Source organism: Procambarus clarkii, chromosome 62, assembly GCF_040958095.1.
Source record: "Procambarus clarkii isolate CNS0578487 chromosome 62, FALCON_Pclarkii_2.0, whole genome shotgun sequence".
Classification (NCBI taxonomy): domain Eukaryota; kingdom Metazoa; phylum Arthropoda; class Malacostraca; order Decapoda; family Cambaridae; genus Procambarus; species Procambarus clarkii.
Genome location: NC_091211.1, coordinates 24,316,653 through 24,334,847, shown reverse-complemented (window position 1 = coordinate 24,334,847; position 18,195 = coordinate 24,316,653). Strand labels below are relative to the sequence as shown.

Genomic DNA, 18,195 nt, shown 5'->3' with positions numbered 1-18,195 from the left:
CACGTTTCCTTCTAGGGGAGCGATTCTCTGTAACGACAAAACTGAAGGACCTGGGAGTTAATTTAGCCCATTTGCTCGACACGAGATGCTCTCATAAACAGCATAACATCATCATTAGCATGGCGAAGCTGGAAAACATGAGAGTTTTATTTAAGATCTTAGGAAAGGAGACTTTCAGGGCATTGTCCACAACATTTATGAGAACATTCCGATTATGCAACGAAGCTCTTAAGAGAAATGTGAGAATAAAATATGAGAAAAGGTTAAGGGAGCTCAACCTCACCACATTTGGAGACAGAGACAGGAATCCAGAAGACAGAATAACACTAAATAAGATTATCAGAGTAACATAATATTTGAAAGGTGGACATATGTTTAAGAAAATGAAAACAAGGGGGACATAAATGGAAATGTCAGGCACAAATGAGTTATGATACTGTTAGAGAGAACATTTTTTTAGCTTATGGGAAGTGAACAATTGGAGAGGAACAGGAGAGATGGCAGAGGCTAATGCATTAAATGGTTTTCAAAAGAGATATGTCAGGAAACGAAAGAGTTAAAAGTCCTTGTATATTAGAAAATCGGATAGCTGGCAAGGCGGTGCTCAAGAGCTGGTAACTATTATTTCCTGCTAACATAGTTGAATACTTTTGAGTGAATACACCCACATATTCACACCCCTGTATACACACCTTATCTCCCTGTTTCGTTCAACCAATTTCTTCCACTTCATGTCCCTTCCCGTAACAATAACACAACCTCGTGCCCTGTTTCATACCAATAACAAAACCTCATGCTCCTCCCCATACCATTAACACAACCTCATGCTCCTCCCCTATACCATTAACACAACCTCATGCTCCTCCCCATACCATTAACACAACCTCATGCTCCTCCCCATACCATTAACACAACCTCATGCTCCTCCCCATACCATTAACACAACCTCATGCTCCTCCCCATACCATTAACACAACCTCATGCTCCTCCCCATACCATTAACACAACCTCATGCTCCTCCCCATACCATTAACACATCCTCATGCTCCTCCCCATACCATTAACACAACCTCATGCTCTTCCCCCATACCATTAACACAACCTCATGCTCCTCCCCATACCATTAACACAACCTCATGCCCCTATCCCATAACAATAACAGCACCTATGACAAATTAATAAAACCCATACCCTTCCTGACTGGCATCATTAACCCCCTACAACCCTCTGACATTGACTCGTTAGGCCACATTGCAAGAGTTCAATATCGGTTATGCAAGAATGAACGAACATTGAACACTGCCTGTTCCCAGCTGGGTCTTCTCACCCACCCACGTCGGCCCGGACGAGGTTATAGTCGGTGTCTACTGAACACAGTGAGAACAGAATACCATAACTCTACAACACGATAACTGAAGAAAATGATATCTGTAGAACTCAATAACAATCTCTCGGGCCATCTCGTTATACCTGAAAGGTATGAATAGCCATTTTGCACGCTGTAATTGCTTTCATTAGGTCGAACATTGTTTTTCTTTTGTCATACTGAACTGCTCATTACATGTACAAGATCGTTAACTCGACAGCTTTGCATTCATTAGAAATGGTTTGGCCGAGGAGGGAGAGTCGAACGGGAAAATAGCACTCATTACCAGATACGAACAATTGGCTCTCCTCTTAAGAGAACGACTCCAGGTATTACTGAAGCTAGTCATTGAAGAGCAGGAATACTGAGTGAGTGGAGGAAGTCTTGCTCAGACTGGCAGAGGGGAGTATCTTATCACTGAAGTCTTGCTCAGACTGGCGAAGGGAAGTATCTTATTACTGAAGTCTGAAGCACAGTGAAAGAATATTACTGAAGTCTGTAGCACAGTGAAAGAATATTACTGAAGTCTGTAGCACAATGAAAGAATATTACTGAAGTCTGAAGCACAATGAAAGAATATTACTGAAGTCTGTAGCACAATGAAAGAATATTACTGAAGTCTGAAGCACAGTGAAAGAATATTACTGAAGCCTGCAGATACAGGATATGTCTAAAAGGCATGTGACTTTCTCTGAAATTCGAAGGCTGTTCAGCCTGTGAAAATCAAGAGCTTTTCACTGAATGTTTTGCGATTTGATTTGATTTATTATTTTGCTTTTGTGTTGAATAATATTGTATTTATTGCATAACAATTATATCGTCTGTCGCAAAGTTAGGTGTTTCTAGCGTGACAAATAGTGTTAAAAGTTAGGTGTTGAAGAATCAATTATTAACAATATAAATTATCATCCACACTTTCGTGGAAATAAACATTCCATTTTCCTGCGCTTTAGGAGACTGGGACCGTGGACCCCCATGTGTGTGAGACCGAAGCTCCATCGACCAAGCTATTGAGTAGAGTTCAGTCAATAGAGCTTCGGCATCACACACGGGGGAACCACTGTTCGAGTCTCCTAGAACCCAAGTGAATGGAAAATTAACACTATAATTTAGGCATGATGAGATGTATTACTGGTAGCGTCCATGCACCCTGCCTAAGCCTCATGAACTTCAGGTTTGTGTGTCCGATATTGACACATGTGCATGCAATATATCAATAGCCGCTCGCGAGGTGTTTCATTACGGGCTATTCATGCCCGTGCCACCTCTTGGGTGCTTAAATCTCCATCAATCAATCGCTAGGTGCTGTCTTAAGGGACTCATGCATGCAATCTGTCACCTCAAATAATACGACGTACTTTGACGCTTTAATTCCCAAGGGAACAAAATAAGGGGTACTATGTAAAGTAGTGGCACATAAACAATCGCGTCTTCTACGCGTTGCTTCGCACCTGTTTTAGTAGCCCTTATTTTGTCCGTTGTGGGGGCTGAAGAGGACGGGTTTATAAACATAGCCATCATGCTGCACGTATGTTCAATCATCCACCGCCCCAAGGAGTGAAGGTGTTATTGGAATAACTGGGGGAATTGCCGGCTAGCAGCTCGAGGAATACTGCATAGGTGTGTGTGACTGTGTACTCACCGAGTTGGGTGAGTACACTCACACGCACTTGCAGTATTGCCAGAGTTGCTATTACTGATGTGTGTGTGTGTGTGTGTGTGTGTGTGTGTGTGTGTGTGTGTGTGTGTGTGTGTGTGTGTGTGTGTGTGTGTGTGTGTGTGTGTGTGTGTGTGTACTCACCTATTTGTGCTTGCGGGGGTTGAGCTTTGGCTCTTTGGTCCCGCCTCTCAACTGTCAATCAACTGGTGTACAGATTCCTGAGCCTATTGGGTTCTATCATATCTACATTTGAAACTGTGAATGGAGTCAGCCTCCACCACATAACTGTCTAATGCATTCCATCCGTTAACTACTCTGACACTGAAAAAGTTCACACACTGTGTGTGTGTGTGTGTGTGTGTGTGTGTGTGTGTGTGTGTGTGTGTGTGTGTGTGTGTGTGTGTATGTGTGTGTGTGTGTGTGTGTGTATGTGTGTGTGTGTGTGTGTACATGATCTCAAGTGAGGCTTTGGCAACATCCGGAACATTCTTGGGAGTCAGGCCTGAGTTAAAAGAGGAGAAGGAACATCAACAACAACCGTGATTGGCTGTGTGTCTGGGTTACCTGGCAGTTTGGGAGACAAAAACGAACATTATCAGTGACTGAGAGCCCACGAGAGTCGCAAAAGACACACCACAGAGAGAGAGAGAGAGAGAGAGAGAGAGAGAGAGAGAGAGAGAGAGAGAGAGAGAGAGAGAGAGAGAGAGAGAGAGAGAGAGAGAGAGAGAGAGAGAGAGAGAAGGGAAGGGAAAGGAACGGGAGGGAATTACCATGAGAAAGCGCCAAGCCATTGCGACTATATACCATTAGGAAGGGATCAGGATAAGGATTCATTTCGGGGGGGAATGAATGTTGTCCAACCACTTGGACGGTCGGGAATTGAACGCTGACCTGCATGAAGCAAGACCGTCGCTCTACCGTCCATTAGAGAGAAAGATTTACTCACATAATCACGAGCGACAGAACCGCCAGCAGGAAGCGCAGTGATAAAAATATATTAATAATTAATGCACTTAGACAGATTAGTAAGACAGTCAGGGAGCACACTGACGGTGTCAGTGACTGGATACTGACCGTCTAGGACCGTCAACACGACTGGACGCTGACCGTCTAGGGCCGTCAACACGACTGGACGCTGACCGTCTAGGGCTGTCAACACGACTGGACGCTGACCGTCTAGGGCTGTCAACACGACAGGACCCTGACCGTCTAGGACCGTCAACACGACTGGACCCTGACCGTCTAGGACCATCAACACGACTGGACCCTGACCGTCTAGGACCATCAACACGACTGTCTCAGTGACAGGACGTGATAAACAATTGATTCGAGCGTCTGGTAATCTCCCGTAGTAAGATGCTGGCGGAACTCAATCAGGAGTACTGAGACCTGTAACTTATCGCTGCTCGGCCTGCATCACCTCCCACGGGTCAATAGGGCGCCGCTCTACATTCCCGTTAAATAAATTAATTGAAAATGGCAAAACATGTGTGAAATTTTATTTCTTTAAATAAATATTTTTGCAGCAAGGATGAAATGAATCACTATTCTTCTTGTCGCTATATAATGCATCAGGATATATAGTTGTTTAGCAATATATCTTGGAAGCTAAGCACAATTTCATTTCGTGAGGTGATGGTTAATCATTACCGGATGTAATTTTGTTGATTTGATTGACGTGTATCGCGTCTGGCAGGCACAGTATCATGGATGTATGACAACTGCGTGAGCCGAGCCGGCAGCACGGTTACCTCTCCAGGTCTGGAGGAGCGACCCAGCAGTATTGCGTTGAAGCATTGAGGGGTTGGTTGTACACTCACGTGCTGGTGATATTCAACTCTTGGCCTCTGTGCAGGTGGCACAGGTGCAAAGCCTGTAATAAAAATTCCCTGAAAACAAAAAAATATTACACATCCAGTTTGTTTCTTAATCCGCTAGTTACACATTTCTTTAAGTAAAAACATTCCTTAAGAGGAATTTATGAAAACTTTGAATTCAAACTGCGGTGTACTAAGTAAACCCGAGCAAAATGTGTAGTGGAGTATAGTGAGCGGGGATTGGGCCTCGTCACTGCATCTTGAAGACAAAATTATTTGGCTACAACAGGTAAACCGACTTGACTAATTCTATATTTGTGTAACATTGAGTGTTAAACGTTCCTTCCTGCTGACCTGTGGCTGGTGGCAGGTGCATGTGTGTGTCCTTTATGAAACCTATTTTGAGCCTTCTAGCACCTCATAGGCTTACTAGTTCTCATATGCCTATTCAGCCTAAACAAAACATAATTATTACCAATTTTCATACTAAGCTCACTCGCCTGTGGAGCAAATCCTTAAGAGTAAATTAGGCTAATTAACATTTTGATTATTTGACATATAGATATTAGGTGGATAATAATTATAGGCCTACTATAATCTGGAAAGGATATCGAATCTGTTAATTAATTAACACTACACTGATATTCAACATTAAAAAGCAATGAAATCAGTTTAGGAAACTAAGGACACATAAAATTGTTTCAATTTTATAAAATGTTAAATTGTTTAGTATTGACAGGTATTTCATTAATTTATATTGTTTTTTATTATTATATATATATATATATATATATATATATATATATATATATATATATATATATATATATATATATATATATATATATATATATATATATATATAATATGTATGTTTTAGAATTTAGTCACGCTAAGCAAAATTAGGTGTTTGTTCTAAATGTGGTGGAAGTTAAGAGGGGGAGGGGTGTTCGAACTAGGGATAATGGGGATGACAAGTGGTGTTCGAATTACAGTTTAAGGAAAGAGGTTTTCAAACTGGGAAGGTGTAAATGACAAGAAGTGTCCGAACATGGGAGAATCGGATGAGAAAAGGTGTCCGAATTTCGGTGGAAATTATTGTTGAGTGAAGAGTGGTTGAAAACCCCCCAAATAATAAATCTTCTCTATTTGGGGTGAAAAATGATACCTAAAACCCCTTTCGAACTAGAATAAGTGTAATGACCACCTTAAAGATGCGGGGGACCAGGGTTGGTTAGCAGTGAAGGGAACGGATGAGACACAGGATTGGCCATCATTGAGGAGGAGAGATATTGCACAGTGCTGCCCTCTAGTGAAGAAATTGATGTGGCTCTGGGTTGACCTCCAAATAACGAGAAGGAATGTGGTAAATGGATGACATCCGGTGAAGAAGGAGGATGTGGTTCAAAGATGAAGAGAAGATGATGTGGTGGTGAAGAGTAGGGATGTGGCAAATGGCTAGCCTTCAGTGACGAGCAGGGATGTGACACAAGGCTGGCTTCCAGTATTGAGAAAGAATATTGGCTTTGAATATTAAGGAGGGATGTGGCAGACGATTGGCTTCCATTGACGAGGATGAATGTGACACAGGGTCGACCTTTAGTGACGAGGAGGGATCTGACACAGAGCTGGCCTCCAGTGTGCCAATTATTTGCATTGTAGTTGTTTCTCCTCTATGGTGAGTTATTTGGTATGGCCAAGTCAGTGTGTTGAAGTGTGTAAACATCAGCATGCACTCAATGTTGCACGCGTACACGCGCACACTCAAACACAAACCTAAGTTCCAGGATTCGAGCCCGACAGCCGGCGGAAAAACAAATGGGCAGAGTTTCCTTCACCTTGATGTTCCTGTTATCTAGCAGTAAATAGGTATCTGGGAGTTAGACAGCTGTTACGGGCTTCCTCGTGTGTGTGTGTTTGTGTGTGCCGAAAAAAAATTAGTTAGTAATTAGTAACAGTTGATTGATTGACAGTTGAGATGCGGGCCGAAAGAGCAGGTCTTTCTAGGGTGTGGGTCTAGGGGTATAGGTAAGGGGTCTGGTAGATGAGTGGACGGCACGCAGGACTCGTAATCCTGTTGCCCGGGTTCGATTCCCGACATCGGCAAATGGGCAGTTTCTTTCATTATCCAGGTTTGTGCCAAAACTGTTGGGATAAAACTATGAGAGGCTAACTTATCGAAGCTTTACTTGATAAATATGAAGAAAGACGTTCGTCTGTGAAGGAGACATGACAACGATGTGTAAGATTCTTTTGGGATATTAAATGAATGAGGAGTACAAGTTCGGTGTAAGGCATGGAAGACAAAAGGGACATGTATTTTAACTTGAAGGCATAAATGAGCCACAAATATGTTGTAACACCTTTTATCATAGTCTCCTGCCTATTGATTGTGAGGAAACTGTACAAAGTCAAGAGGGAGATACAGGATAGACTACCACGATAGAGAATTGTTAACTCAAAACATGAAAGCCTTGGTACACCATTAAACAACCAATAGGGTGAAGCAGGGGTCAGGAGCTACCACTCAACCTACAGGCACGAGAACACGCACACACGCACACCTCCTCCCTCCCACCACACACACACACACACACACACACACACACACATACACACACACACACACACACCCTGAGGGCCTGGTAGCCTGGTGGATCGCGCGCAGGACTCGTAATTCTCTGGCGCGGGTTCGATTCCCGCACCAGGCAGAAACAAATGGGCAGTTGCTTTCACCCTGAATGCCCCTGTTACCTAGCAGTAAATAGGTACCTGGGATTTAGTCAGCTGTCACGGGCTGCTTCCTGGGTGTGTAAGTGTGTGGTGTGCAAAAAAAAGTAGTTAGTAAACAGTTGATTGACAGTTGAGAGGCGGGCCGAAAGAGCAAAGCTCAACACACGCAAAAACAACTAGGTGAATACAACTAGGTGAATACACACACACACTGAGTACCCAGATGAGCCACAGAGACATTAGAAAGAACTTTTTCAGTGTCAGAGTAGTTAGAAAATGGAATGCATTAAGCAGAGATGTTGTGAAGGCTGACTCCATACACAGTTTCAAATGTAGATATGATAGAGCCCAGTAGGCTCAGGAATCTGTACACCAGTTTATTGACAGTTGAGAAGAGGGACCAAAGAGCCAAAGCTCAACCCCTGCAAGCACAAATAAGTGAGTACACACACAGGCTACACACATCCTCTCCTCTGCAGTTATTCGTCCATTGTTTTAAACCCCTAACCAAACGAAGGTATTTCTACGAACATAATTATTGTTCTTATCTTCTCAAGTATGTAACTTGGAACTTTTGAACATTCAATGAAACAGACGGTGGTGTACAGTCTTCCGGGCTGGCGCTCTCTCCTGACAATTACTTCCCTAATTTCTTTCCTCAATTCACGTTAGTGTAAATTAGTGACAAGGAAGTGTAAAGTATTTCGGAGAATTATCAGTGACTGAGCTTTCAGGGGGAACACATTTTTGTTTTCGTTTTTGTAACGAACCAGCTTTTGTTTATATATAAATATGAAGATAGATAGATAGATAGATTATAATGAAGATAATGCCTGCCTGTCTCTCTCTCTCTCTCTCTCTGTTCGAGGTTGAGGCCAAAAGCTTGGGCTAGCCTCACCAAACTTTGCAGCAAAACTGTTACAGTCTTTGTCCGGAGATGATCATAGAGGGGGGTCGATGTCGACCCCCCCCCTACGGCCCCCCCCTTCGTACCTCCCCCTTGCCCCCCCCCTTGCCCCCCCCCTTGCCCCCCCCCTTGCCCCCCCCCTTGCCCCCCCCCCCCTTCGTACCTCCCCCTTGCCCCCCCCGGTGCCCCCTCTTGCATGAAATGGCAAATCATTCTAATTTCCAATCTAGGTAAATGCTAAGGTGGTGAAAGGTCGGAAGTATGGTCGAGGGTTGGGACAGTGTTTGGAGGGTAGGGAAGAATGTGAATGGTAGGGAATAGGGTGAAGGAGAGAGTAGTGAAGGATATGGAAGTTGGTGAAGGGCAGGGAATGTGGTGAAGGATGTTGAAGATTGTGAAGTATAAAGAACATGATACTGGGCAGGGAGGCTGGTGAGCAATAAGGATGATGGTGAAGGAAAGGGAAGGTGTAAAGGTGTGCAGTTTAGATAGATAGATAGATAGATAAATAGATAGATAGATAGATAGATAGGTAGATAGATAGATAGATAGATACATACATACATACATACATACATACATACATACATACATACATACATACATACATAGGTAGATAACCATCAGATGGTTACAGTTAGCAAAATAGTGAACACTTAAAAGGGCAACAGTGATGAAGATAGTGAAGATTTGGCATCCGGCATCCGAGCAACGCCGGGGGCCCCCCTTTTTATATATATATAAAAAGGTACAGAAAAACCACAAAATATATGCTTGAAGACACTACACGAGAGAGCGAAATAGCATATAAACACCTCAGAAGTATAAAGTGGAGGAGCTTGACGATATGGGTTGCCAGTGAGAGGCCAGAGTGTGGAGCCTAAACAATGTCTTATGGACCCCCAAAAGGGTCGTCTAGATAGAATGGCTTATACAAGTTATGGCCCGAGCCTAAATGGTGCTATATAACGCTCGGAAGAAACTATCTTGAAGTTTCAAAATAGCTTATTAATACTGGAGGGAGAGAGAGAAAGAGAGAGAAAGAGAGAGCGAGAGCGAGAGAGAGAGAGAGAGAGAGAGAGAGAGAGAGAGAGAGAGAGAGAGAGAGAGAGAGAGAGAGAGAGAGAGAGAGAGAGAGCTGGTGTTGAGTTGCAGAGGTCGTGGTGTTAGCCAGATCTTGAATATTACCCTAAACGAATCTTCTTATAAGCATTAAGGAGGAACAACCCGTAATGTATATGGAATTCAGCTACCGACACTCACAAAGTTTTTCTTTTCCTGTAAAATGCTCAACTGCCTGGAATAACCTCATGCTGTACTGAACGCATTTTCAAATTGACAACAAATTCGTAAGATAAGATAATTTTCAGAAGAAAGCGCTAAAACAGTACGTCTGTATATAGCATTAGGAAGGGCTATGAGGACGAGGAGAGAAAGAGCCGAGGCAATTAATGGTGTCTAACAACTTGATTCACCGCAGATCGAACGCCGACATGTGAGAAGCGACACAGTCGTAGTGACTATTCACAAATTTGTTGAATATAACACAGTTTGGACCGAGCGTGACGAAGCACGAGAGGTACTGGTCCCTTGGCCTCTCACCTCGTTACTCTGGTACCACTCGAAACGAGCTTATTAATGCCTTGAACATTCAGCTCGTTCTCATAACTTAAAGTGGTTTAGCCTAGACTATCCAGATTGCTCATTAGTCCGATGAAGCGTCAGTATTCCGTGGCTCTAAATGTCACTAAAGCACTGGAATTTTGACGATGTTGTCGAAATCGCCCAAGTTATGACAGCATCAGGTGTCCTGACAGGCCGGACTACTGCCGCCATTAAGTGTTTTATCAACAAGCAGCGTCCCAAACTCTCAGGTGTGAAATTTTGTCTCCATGGTTACAGTTACACGGGGTCTTCATTCTCTTATCCTCCTCCCTATAATGCCTGCTTAACGCGCGTCTGGGCACCGAGAACAGAGATGAGCAGTTATGATCTTGAGATGCAATGATTTCAAGATGATTTTGCTCAGGATGACTTTTAGGTCTTAGATTTAATGCCAAAAGCGAAGTTGTGCTGTCAGTAGACAGACACAGGCAGATTTATGAATGTTGTGATCTTCAGTGCCTTGGCAGGGTTGTGGGCTGTAGTACATAAGATGTGTTGTGAGGGAGAGTTGTGGCCTTCGTAAGCAAAGTTGTTTGTTGACACGCATAGAGAACAGAGAACGTTATGATGCCTTGCCTTGCATATTTAATAAATCCTTACAAGTGAGCAAAGTTGAAGCGAAAGTAGAGACGATTCTTTATAAAACTTAGACACATCGTTTGCCTCGAACTGTCGGCCAAGTAGTTCAATGTCTGTTGTGTGAATATTTATAGAACCAATATAAAACATATGCATTTTGAGAATCATTGCTAAACAAAGGTTTCAAAACATAACTTAAAAAGGGCCTCTCGTCCTTAACGAATTCAATCCGGTTCTTTCCCTAGCATATTTCAAGCATTTTATAACAGCAAGGATTGTGTCATTGGGAACCTTCACATTAGCAAATCATTTAATAGTTTACCTCACGAATGACTAAAGTACGGAATCATGATACCACGAAGCTTTCCAGTGTTGGATAGGTTCTGTTAGTCCAAGGGAAGCATAGAGCTAGCAAAACCTCCATAAAGTTAGAGCTAAGTGGTAACAGGTGCAAGTAAAGTACTCCAGGGCACGGTCCGGGGACCTCTGCTCTTTCCCTTATACATCATTGATAAAGACACAGGATTAAACAGTGATATTAACAAATTTTCAGATCTCAAAATAAAGGACAGTAAATAAATTGAGAATCATTCTTGCATTCTCTAATTGGCGATGTGGTTAGGCCTTTTAAGTGGATGAGTGTTTGCTAGCTCCAGCTTAATGCTCATATATGTAAGATTCTGTGCCTAGGTGATGTTAGAGTAGCCGGCTATAAGGAAAAACAATGTTGGAAAAGATAAGCCTAAATGTTTCCTAGCTGACTTATTATTGTATCACATAATATATACTAATGCATGTATTCGGTCTCTGTGGATAACTCTAAAGATACATATCTCTGCCCGTTATTATTTGCCTGTATTTCTTTCTTTCTGCCTCTCTCGATTTTATTACTCCGTGTTCCTATATCTTTTATTTCCGAAGTATATCTGAAATCCTACAGAGTGCTGCTTCGTGCAACGCAGAACTCTAAGCAATCCAATCAACCAAAACTTTCGTTCAACCCTGACGAGATTGCAGGAAATTGATTTGGAAATGAATTTAGTGGTTTCGAAATTCCTCCCAGATTGTGAGCCTAACCCGTGCGTCCAGCAGGGAGGTACAACACGGAGGGACTGTAAACACCACTGAATATTATCTCCTTGAGAGAGAGAGAGGGAGAGAGGGAGGGAGGGAGGGAGGGAGAGAGAGAGAGAGAGAGAGAGAGAGAGAGAGAGAGGGAGAGAGGGAGGGAGAGAGAGAGAGAGAGAACGAAAAGGAAAAAATGGTGAGAATATCCTCCGATACGTAACTGTGTAAGGAAAGTCATTCACTTCAATGAAGCTTTACTGAGAGACTCTCCTCCAGGTTGAACACCTATTTATCTTAGAATCAGAATTTGATATACTGAGCTAAGGCTTTTATCAAGAGCTTGGTTGTAAGAAGGTCCTAAACATCATCTATGAGAACAGACTTCTATTCTTGTAGATATTTTAACTGGAATGTTTGTTTTGCCTTTGTCTTTATATATATATATATATATATATATATATATATATATATATATATATATATATATATATATATATATATATATATATATATATATATATATATATATATATATATATATATATATATATATAAGCAATCCAGCTGGGATGATCCCATTGTAGACCAAGTTGCTGCAAAGTGCCTGGGTGCTGCAACAACACAACATGACATTGCTCGCCTCACTGCAGTAGCAACCCCACATGCAGGGGACTTCCTGTTAGCAACCCCAATTTCGGCCACTGGCACTAGTCTCACACCACACGCCCTTGGAATTGCTGTGGCCCTCCGCCTTGCTGCCCCAGTCCACACCATATATGCATCACAGACACTTGGGCTGGTCGGTACAGGAACGTCCTTACTTCTTACAGGGTGGTGTTCGATACCCAATGGTCCAAATGGTTGGGGTACCATTCCTTCTCTCCGTTCATCCCAGCTTCTTAGCCTCATATTCTTTCCAAGTAGTATATATTAGGACTGACTGCACTTTCCCTTGATAATCACCTCGCCTTTTTAAAATGCATTTAGTTTTATGAGTAAAATTACGAAATATTCGCGTGTTAATGGCGTTACTGCGGCATTAGACGAGCAGCTCAGTGGGCAGAAGTACCCTGTGGAGGACTTGGGAATATGTCCAGACGCTGGAAAATTCGACTGCAATTTGGAAGATTAAGATGGCATCCGGCAGCACTAATGCTGGGACAGCAGACTGAAGGGCAAGATTGTATCCGGCATCACGAATGCTGCGCTGGATGATCGGAAGATCAAGAGTGAGTATGGCTACACTGAGACTGCAGCGACAGACTGGAAGATCAAGAACGTATCCAGCAGGAAGGAGGCTGCGACGGAAGACTGGAAGATCGAGAGTACGTCCGACAGGGCAGAAATTTAATTTCCAGACTGAAAGATCAGTACTCTATCTGGCAGCACGGGGATAGCAACGGAAGACTGGAAGAATGGGAGTGCGTCTGGCAGGCAGGGCAACTATGGTACCAATTTGAAAGATACAAAACACGGCTGGCAGCACACATGCGGCGGGTTTAAGTGTACACTTAAGATGTAGGCCTCTATGTAGCAGTGTCCCAGTGCCTCTATGTAGCAGTGCCCCAGTGCTTCTATGTAGCAGTGCCCGGGCTTTAAGATATAGACCTCTATGTAGCAGTGGGGCGTTCTAACATAGGGGCATTAGCCTAGATTTAGCCAGGGCTTATTGCTAAATGAGCAATTCACACCAGTTGACTAGATACTTGGGCTATGTTATCAAAAAGATTTAGTGTCTGATTAGTTGAGTCTGTTTCAAGGAAGAATAGAGCTTAACGGGCTTTTAAGCTTTAAGGGAGATGTAAGTAATGAAATGTGAGCCTTCGGTCGTGTTTCTTTTGTAAATAATTGTTGTGTTACCTAATTTCTAGTCATTATTATTATTATTATTATTATTATTATTATTATTATTATTATTATTTTGTTAGAATTCTGTCAGTGTTCTAAGCAATAACACGTCTTCTGTTGGATCATGTGAAGCAGTGCAGCTGTACTTAATTTCTATTGATTGCAATTTTGTTGCATTAGAAATTCCTTTGCAAGACGTTTGAATAGTTTAAGTGTCTGAAGATTTTGGTTAGCACAATGATGGCAAACAAGTTATATAATTGTTCGTATTTCGAGTTTTTTTTTTTTTTTTTTTTTTTTTTACAAATGGAGCAATGTATTTGATATTTAAAAATAGCTCCATTTGCGTGGGAGTATATTTTAAGGGAAGTGCTTATGAACACTCTCTGGTAAGTGTTCTCTGCCAGAAGTTCATACCAAGTGTTCTCTGCCAGGTGTTCTCTAGCAGTTGTTCTCTGTATAACTGTTTCCGTTACGGATAATTAAGCTAAGCGAAAGTTAAAAACATTTTTTCGCAGATTTTCATCATGTTGATGTGACATCAAGCCCTTGGGGTGTCTTGTGACACTTGGGGTGTCTAGTGACACTTGACGTATCTTGTGACACTTAAAGTGTCTTGTAAGACTTCAATTATAATGTGAGCACCACGGCCTTTAGCAAAAACATTATAATTTGTTAAAACAGGATGGTGTTGGAGTGTTGGGAAGGGAGGAGGTGGGGTTGTGGGTCACATTTTAGGAATGGTGGTTGGTGGGGCTGAGTTAAGTGGTGAATTAGGGCTCATAGGGATTGTGGTTAGCGAGGTGTTGGGGGATATACTGCAGTATTAAAGATGAAGTCTGACAGAGCCTGAGCGGAGCACCGCTCCTGTGCCAGGTAACTCCACTACGGGCTCACCATAGCCCATGCTACTTGCCCCGCTCCTGTGCCAGGTAAGTTACGGGCTCACCATAGCCCGTGCTACTTGCCCCGCTCCTGTGCCAGGTAAGTTACGGGCTCACCATAGCCCGTGCTACTTGGAACTTGTTCCGAGTAGCTGAATCTATAACAACAACAAAAGAGCCTGAGCCTTGGTCAGATAGGGGGGGAAGGAGGGGGGTGTGTAGGGGGCTCTTCTGGTTAAAATAATATATTTGTAACGATATGTGAGGGGCAGGGGTGGGAAATGAAAAACTATATGGGGGGGGGAAGGTTGTAAAAATTACTGGGGTTCCGGCTGAGGGGGGGGGGGTGGAGCAGGCCATCCAGGCTTCACAGTATAGCCAAATTAGAAGCTGGTAGGAAATTGTTGCGGCCCACGGTAAATATGGTAATCATCTCATTATTCTCGGGCAGTTATGCTCCTCGATGGAATTATAGAGTTATGTAGTGTGACGAAATTGCGTTCGACGCTTTTGTGAAACGAGCTGAACACTACATTCCCACCTATTTCCACTTTGTCAAATTTGTAGGCTATGTACCGTCTGTGCCTCGCTGAGAGAACACTAATAACTCTGGAAAATTAGTCGAATTTGGAGATCTATCTTATAGTGCAAATAGCATTTGTGTCCTGGAAAACTTAACATTTCACGTCGAGATGAAGAGGGAAGCTGATGCCACGACAGTATATAAATAATTTTGTTAAATAATGCATAAAATTGTGTTAAGAGCAAACCTGTCATAAGCAGAAGACTGGTTTTAAACTATTATTATAACTAACGTATCCTAAATATATTTTAAATTATACTTTTTCCTAATAATCCAACCCTTGGACTGTTGTACCACACAAAAAATATATTTGTTCTTTTGGATTTTTAAAGAGCACATCAAAAAGAGAAAGAGAGTAACCATAATTACTACCAAATCATTCCTAGACCTAAATTTGCAAATCAAGGCCTGACATATTCAATCGTATGACTACTGTAGTTCTTATGTATCATACAAGGCCTAAAATAATAGGTTTGTTCTTGCCTTCAGGCTAGAAAGTAACATTTTAAGAATGCAACAAGTCAATGTTTTGTATTACTATTGACAGTTGCCGTAGGTATTATTATCAATGGATGGCAGAATTAGCAAATGACATGCAAGAACTGGTCATGAACAGTCTGCTGTATCCACCTGCGCAACATACTATTCAGATGAAAATATGAAAACGTTACCAATAGTACATTTATGTTGATGTATTGTCTGACGAATGATGTATTGGGGTTGTCTGACTCTCGAATACACGCACGCAGCCACCCACACACATATGCAACCCCCCCCCCCACACACACACACCTGAGGGCAAGATATCCTCTGGCTATGCTAGTTCAAGCAGGGTCCAACTCATGAGAGCCATTTGTCAATTTAATTATTCTGTGAAACCAAAAACGGTGTATTCTATAAGTTGATTATAAATAAACAATAACGTTTACTACAATAGTATATAGTGCAAGATCTAGAAAGGATAAATAACTACTTTGGTTCTGTTGGCAATTATTTGTATTTACAGTATATAGGTGAAGTATTTAGAGGTGAGATCTGTTCATAGGAAGAAATCATATTCCGTAGGAGAAAAGTTCGAATATGGTCAGTTGTGAGTCGTGTGTAAATTGTTTTTCGGTTATAAACAGTCGGTTTGGAAGCTGGATTAACGAGCTGATTGATTGATTGATGAAGATTAGGCCATCTAAAGGTGGCACGGGCATTATTAGCTCATAAGTGGTAGACTTTTTGGAGTGAATGTTATCTTTGGTCGTGAATTTAACGAGCGTTTAGTTATTGTTTATGAGGAGGAACGGCTGAGGTGTAGTGTTGTGGGAGCGACCCAGCGAGTGGCGCCATCATTGGGCGTTCTCAGTACTACAATCATGGTAGATGAAGCGTTTGAGTGGAGACTCATGTAGTCAGCCTGCTGTGACTCGAATAGTCAGCCTGCTGTGACTCGAGTAGTCAGCCTGCTGTGACTCGAATAGTCAGCCTGCTGTGACTCGAGTAGTCAGCCTGCTGTGACTCGAGTGGCCAGCCTGCTGTGACTCGAGTAGTCAGCCTGCTGTGACTCGAGTAGTCAGCCTGCTGTGACTCGAGTAGTCAGCCTGCTGTGACTCGAGTGGTCAACAATGGAGAAAGTGTTGTTGAGAGAGGTTAAGGATGTCTCTCACCACAGAGATGGGGAAACAAAAATAGTATTTTTTGTTTATTTTCTACGACAGAAGTGGCGATTCATTCATACAAAATAAATAAACATAAATATATTTATACAAATAAACAACATATATATATATACAATTTCTCCTGTCCTTCGTGGACTGCAATAGAGATCTGTTAATTATATATAGTAGTGAGTTACTGAACACTCAGCCACATCAGGTGATTTACAGTGAGTCTAACAATGTTAACCAGCATTCATATATTACCGTCTGACTTACATAAACTGGGTTAGAGATCTCTTTCCTCTCATATTGTGCTGGGTGTTATGGAGCATTCAACCACAGAAGGTGATTGGACCGCTTTTGATATTCAAACCAGGCATACATACAATGGGCATATTCACGTCTGCGATAACCGATATGGCATAATCAGAATGAGGAAATGAGTGTATGTAAGATGAGGCTCTGCGTATACAAGGAGGAGGTATTGGGAGGGGTTGAGGGAAAATGGGACAGCTGGAGGGGAGGGAGGTCCGGTTTGTCGAAGTGGAGAGGGGGTTGTCGAAGTGGGGGGTTTGTCGAAGTGGGGGGGTTTGCCGAAGTGGAGAGGGGGTTGTCGAAGTGGAGAGGGGGTTGTCGAAGTGGAGATGGGGTTGTCGAAGTGGAGAGGGGGTTGTCGAAGTGGAGAGGGGGTTGTCGAAGTGGAGAGGGGGTTGTCGAAGTGGGGGGTCTGTCGAAGAAACCGTGATAGAAGCAATGGTCGAGGAGTACCTGACAAGAGGTGAAATAGGAAGGTAAGGTAGATTGCCTATTTGAACAAATGAAAATGTTTGACGAGGAGTTACAGTAGAGAGGGTATAGGCATCCCTGATCCTCACGACTTCCATCATATCTGACCCCTCACTTCTTTCCATATCCCTGAGCCTCCCTACTCCTCTCATCCCTGACTTTCATATCTCATCTCCCTGATTTCCTCTTCCTAACTCTTTCTTCGCCTTCTCTTAATCCCATCATCCCTGTCCCTCACTTTTTCCTTCATCCTTGAACCTCACTCTTCCCCTCATTTCTGACTCTAACCTTTCCTCTCATAAATGACCCTCACTTTTCCCCTCATCCCTGACCTCTCACTTTTTTTCCCAACTTCCTACAAATCGCTCAAACTTTAGCACTCACATTAGTTCCAGTTCCTGATGCTGCTGTTCTAATGCCTCTTGAATACCCTCTCTTTTATTTGTAATTATCTTCAATAATATTTTCATTATTTGCTCCTTCCCTTATCTTGCCTTCCCGTTTACCTCGTCTCTATCTCCTCCTCACAATTCTCCCCTCACCAGCCCATTTCTCATTAGAATGAACTATTTCTCTCAATTGGTGGAATGTTCTTTGAAGCCTATAATCCTTTTTGCTAATTTCATTAGGACTAATTTCATCAAATTTCATCA

At 42.5% G+C, this 18,195-nt stretch overlaps 1 protein-coding gene across 1 annotated transcript in view; it reads left to right on the top strand.

The window, feature by feature from the left end:
- The first annotated feature begins 4,805 nt into the window (after positions 1–4,805).
- Positions 4,806–18,195, top strand: part of LOC123766531 (zwei Ig domain protein zig-8) — a 37,385-nt gene continuing 23,995 nt past the window's right edge. The window contains exon 1 of the mRNA XM_045755759.2: positions 4,806–5,132. The gene's annotated coding sequence lies outside the window, so the exon portion shown is untranslated. The remainder of the gene's footprint in view (positions 5,133–18,195) is intronic.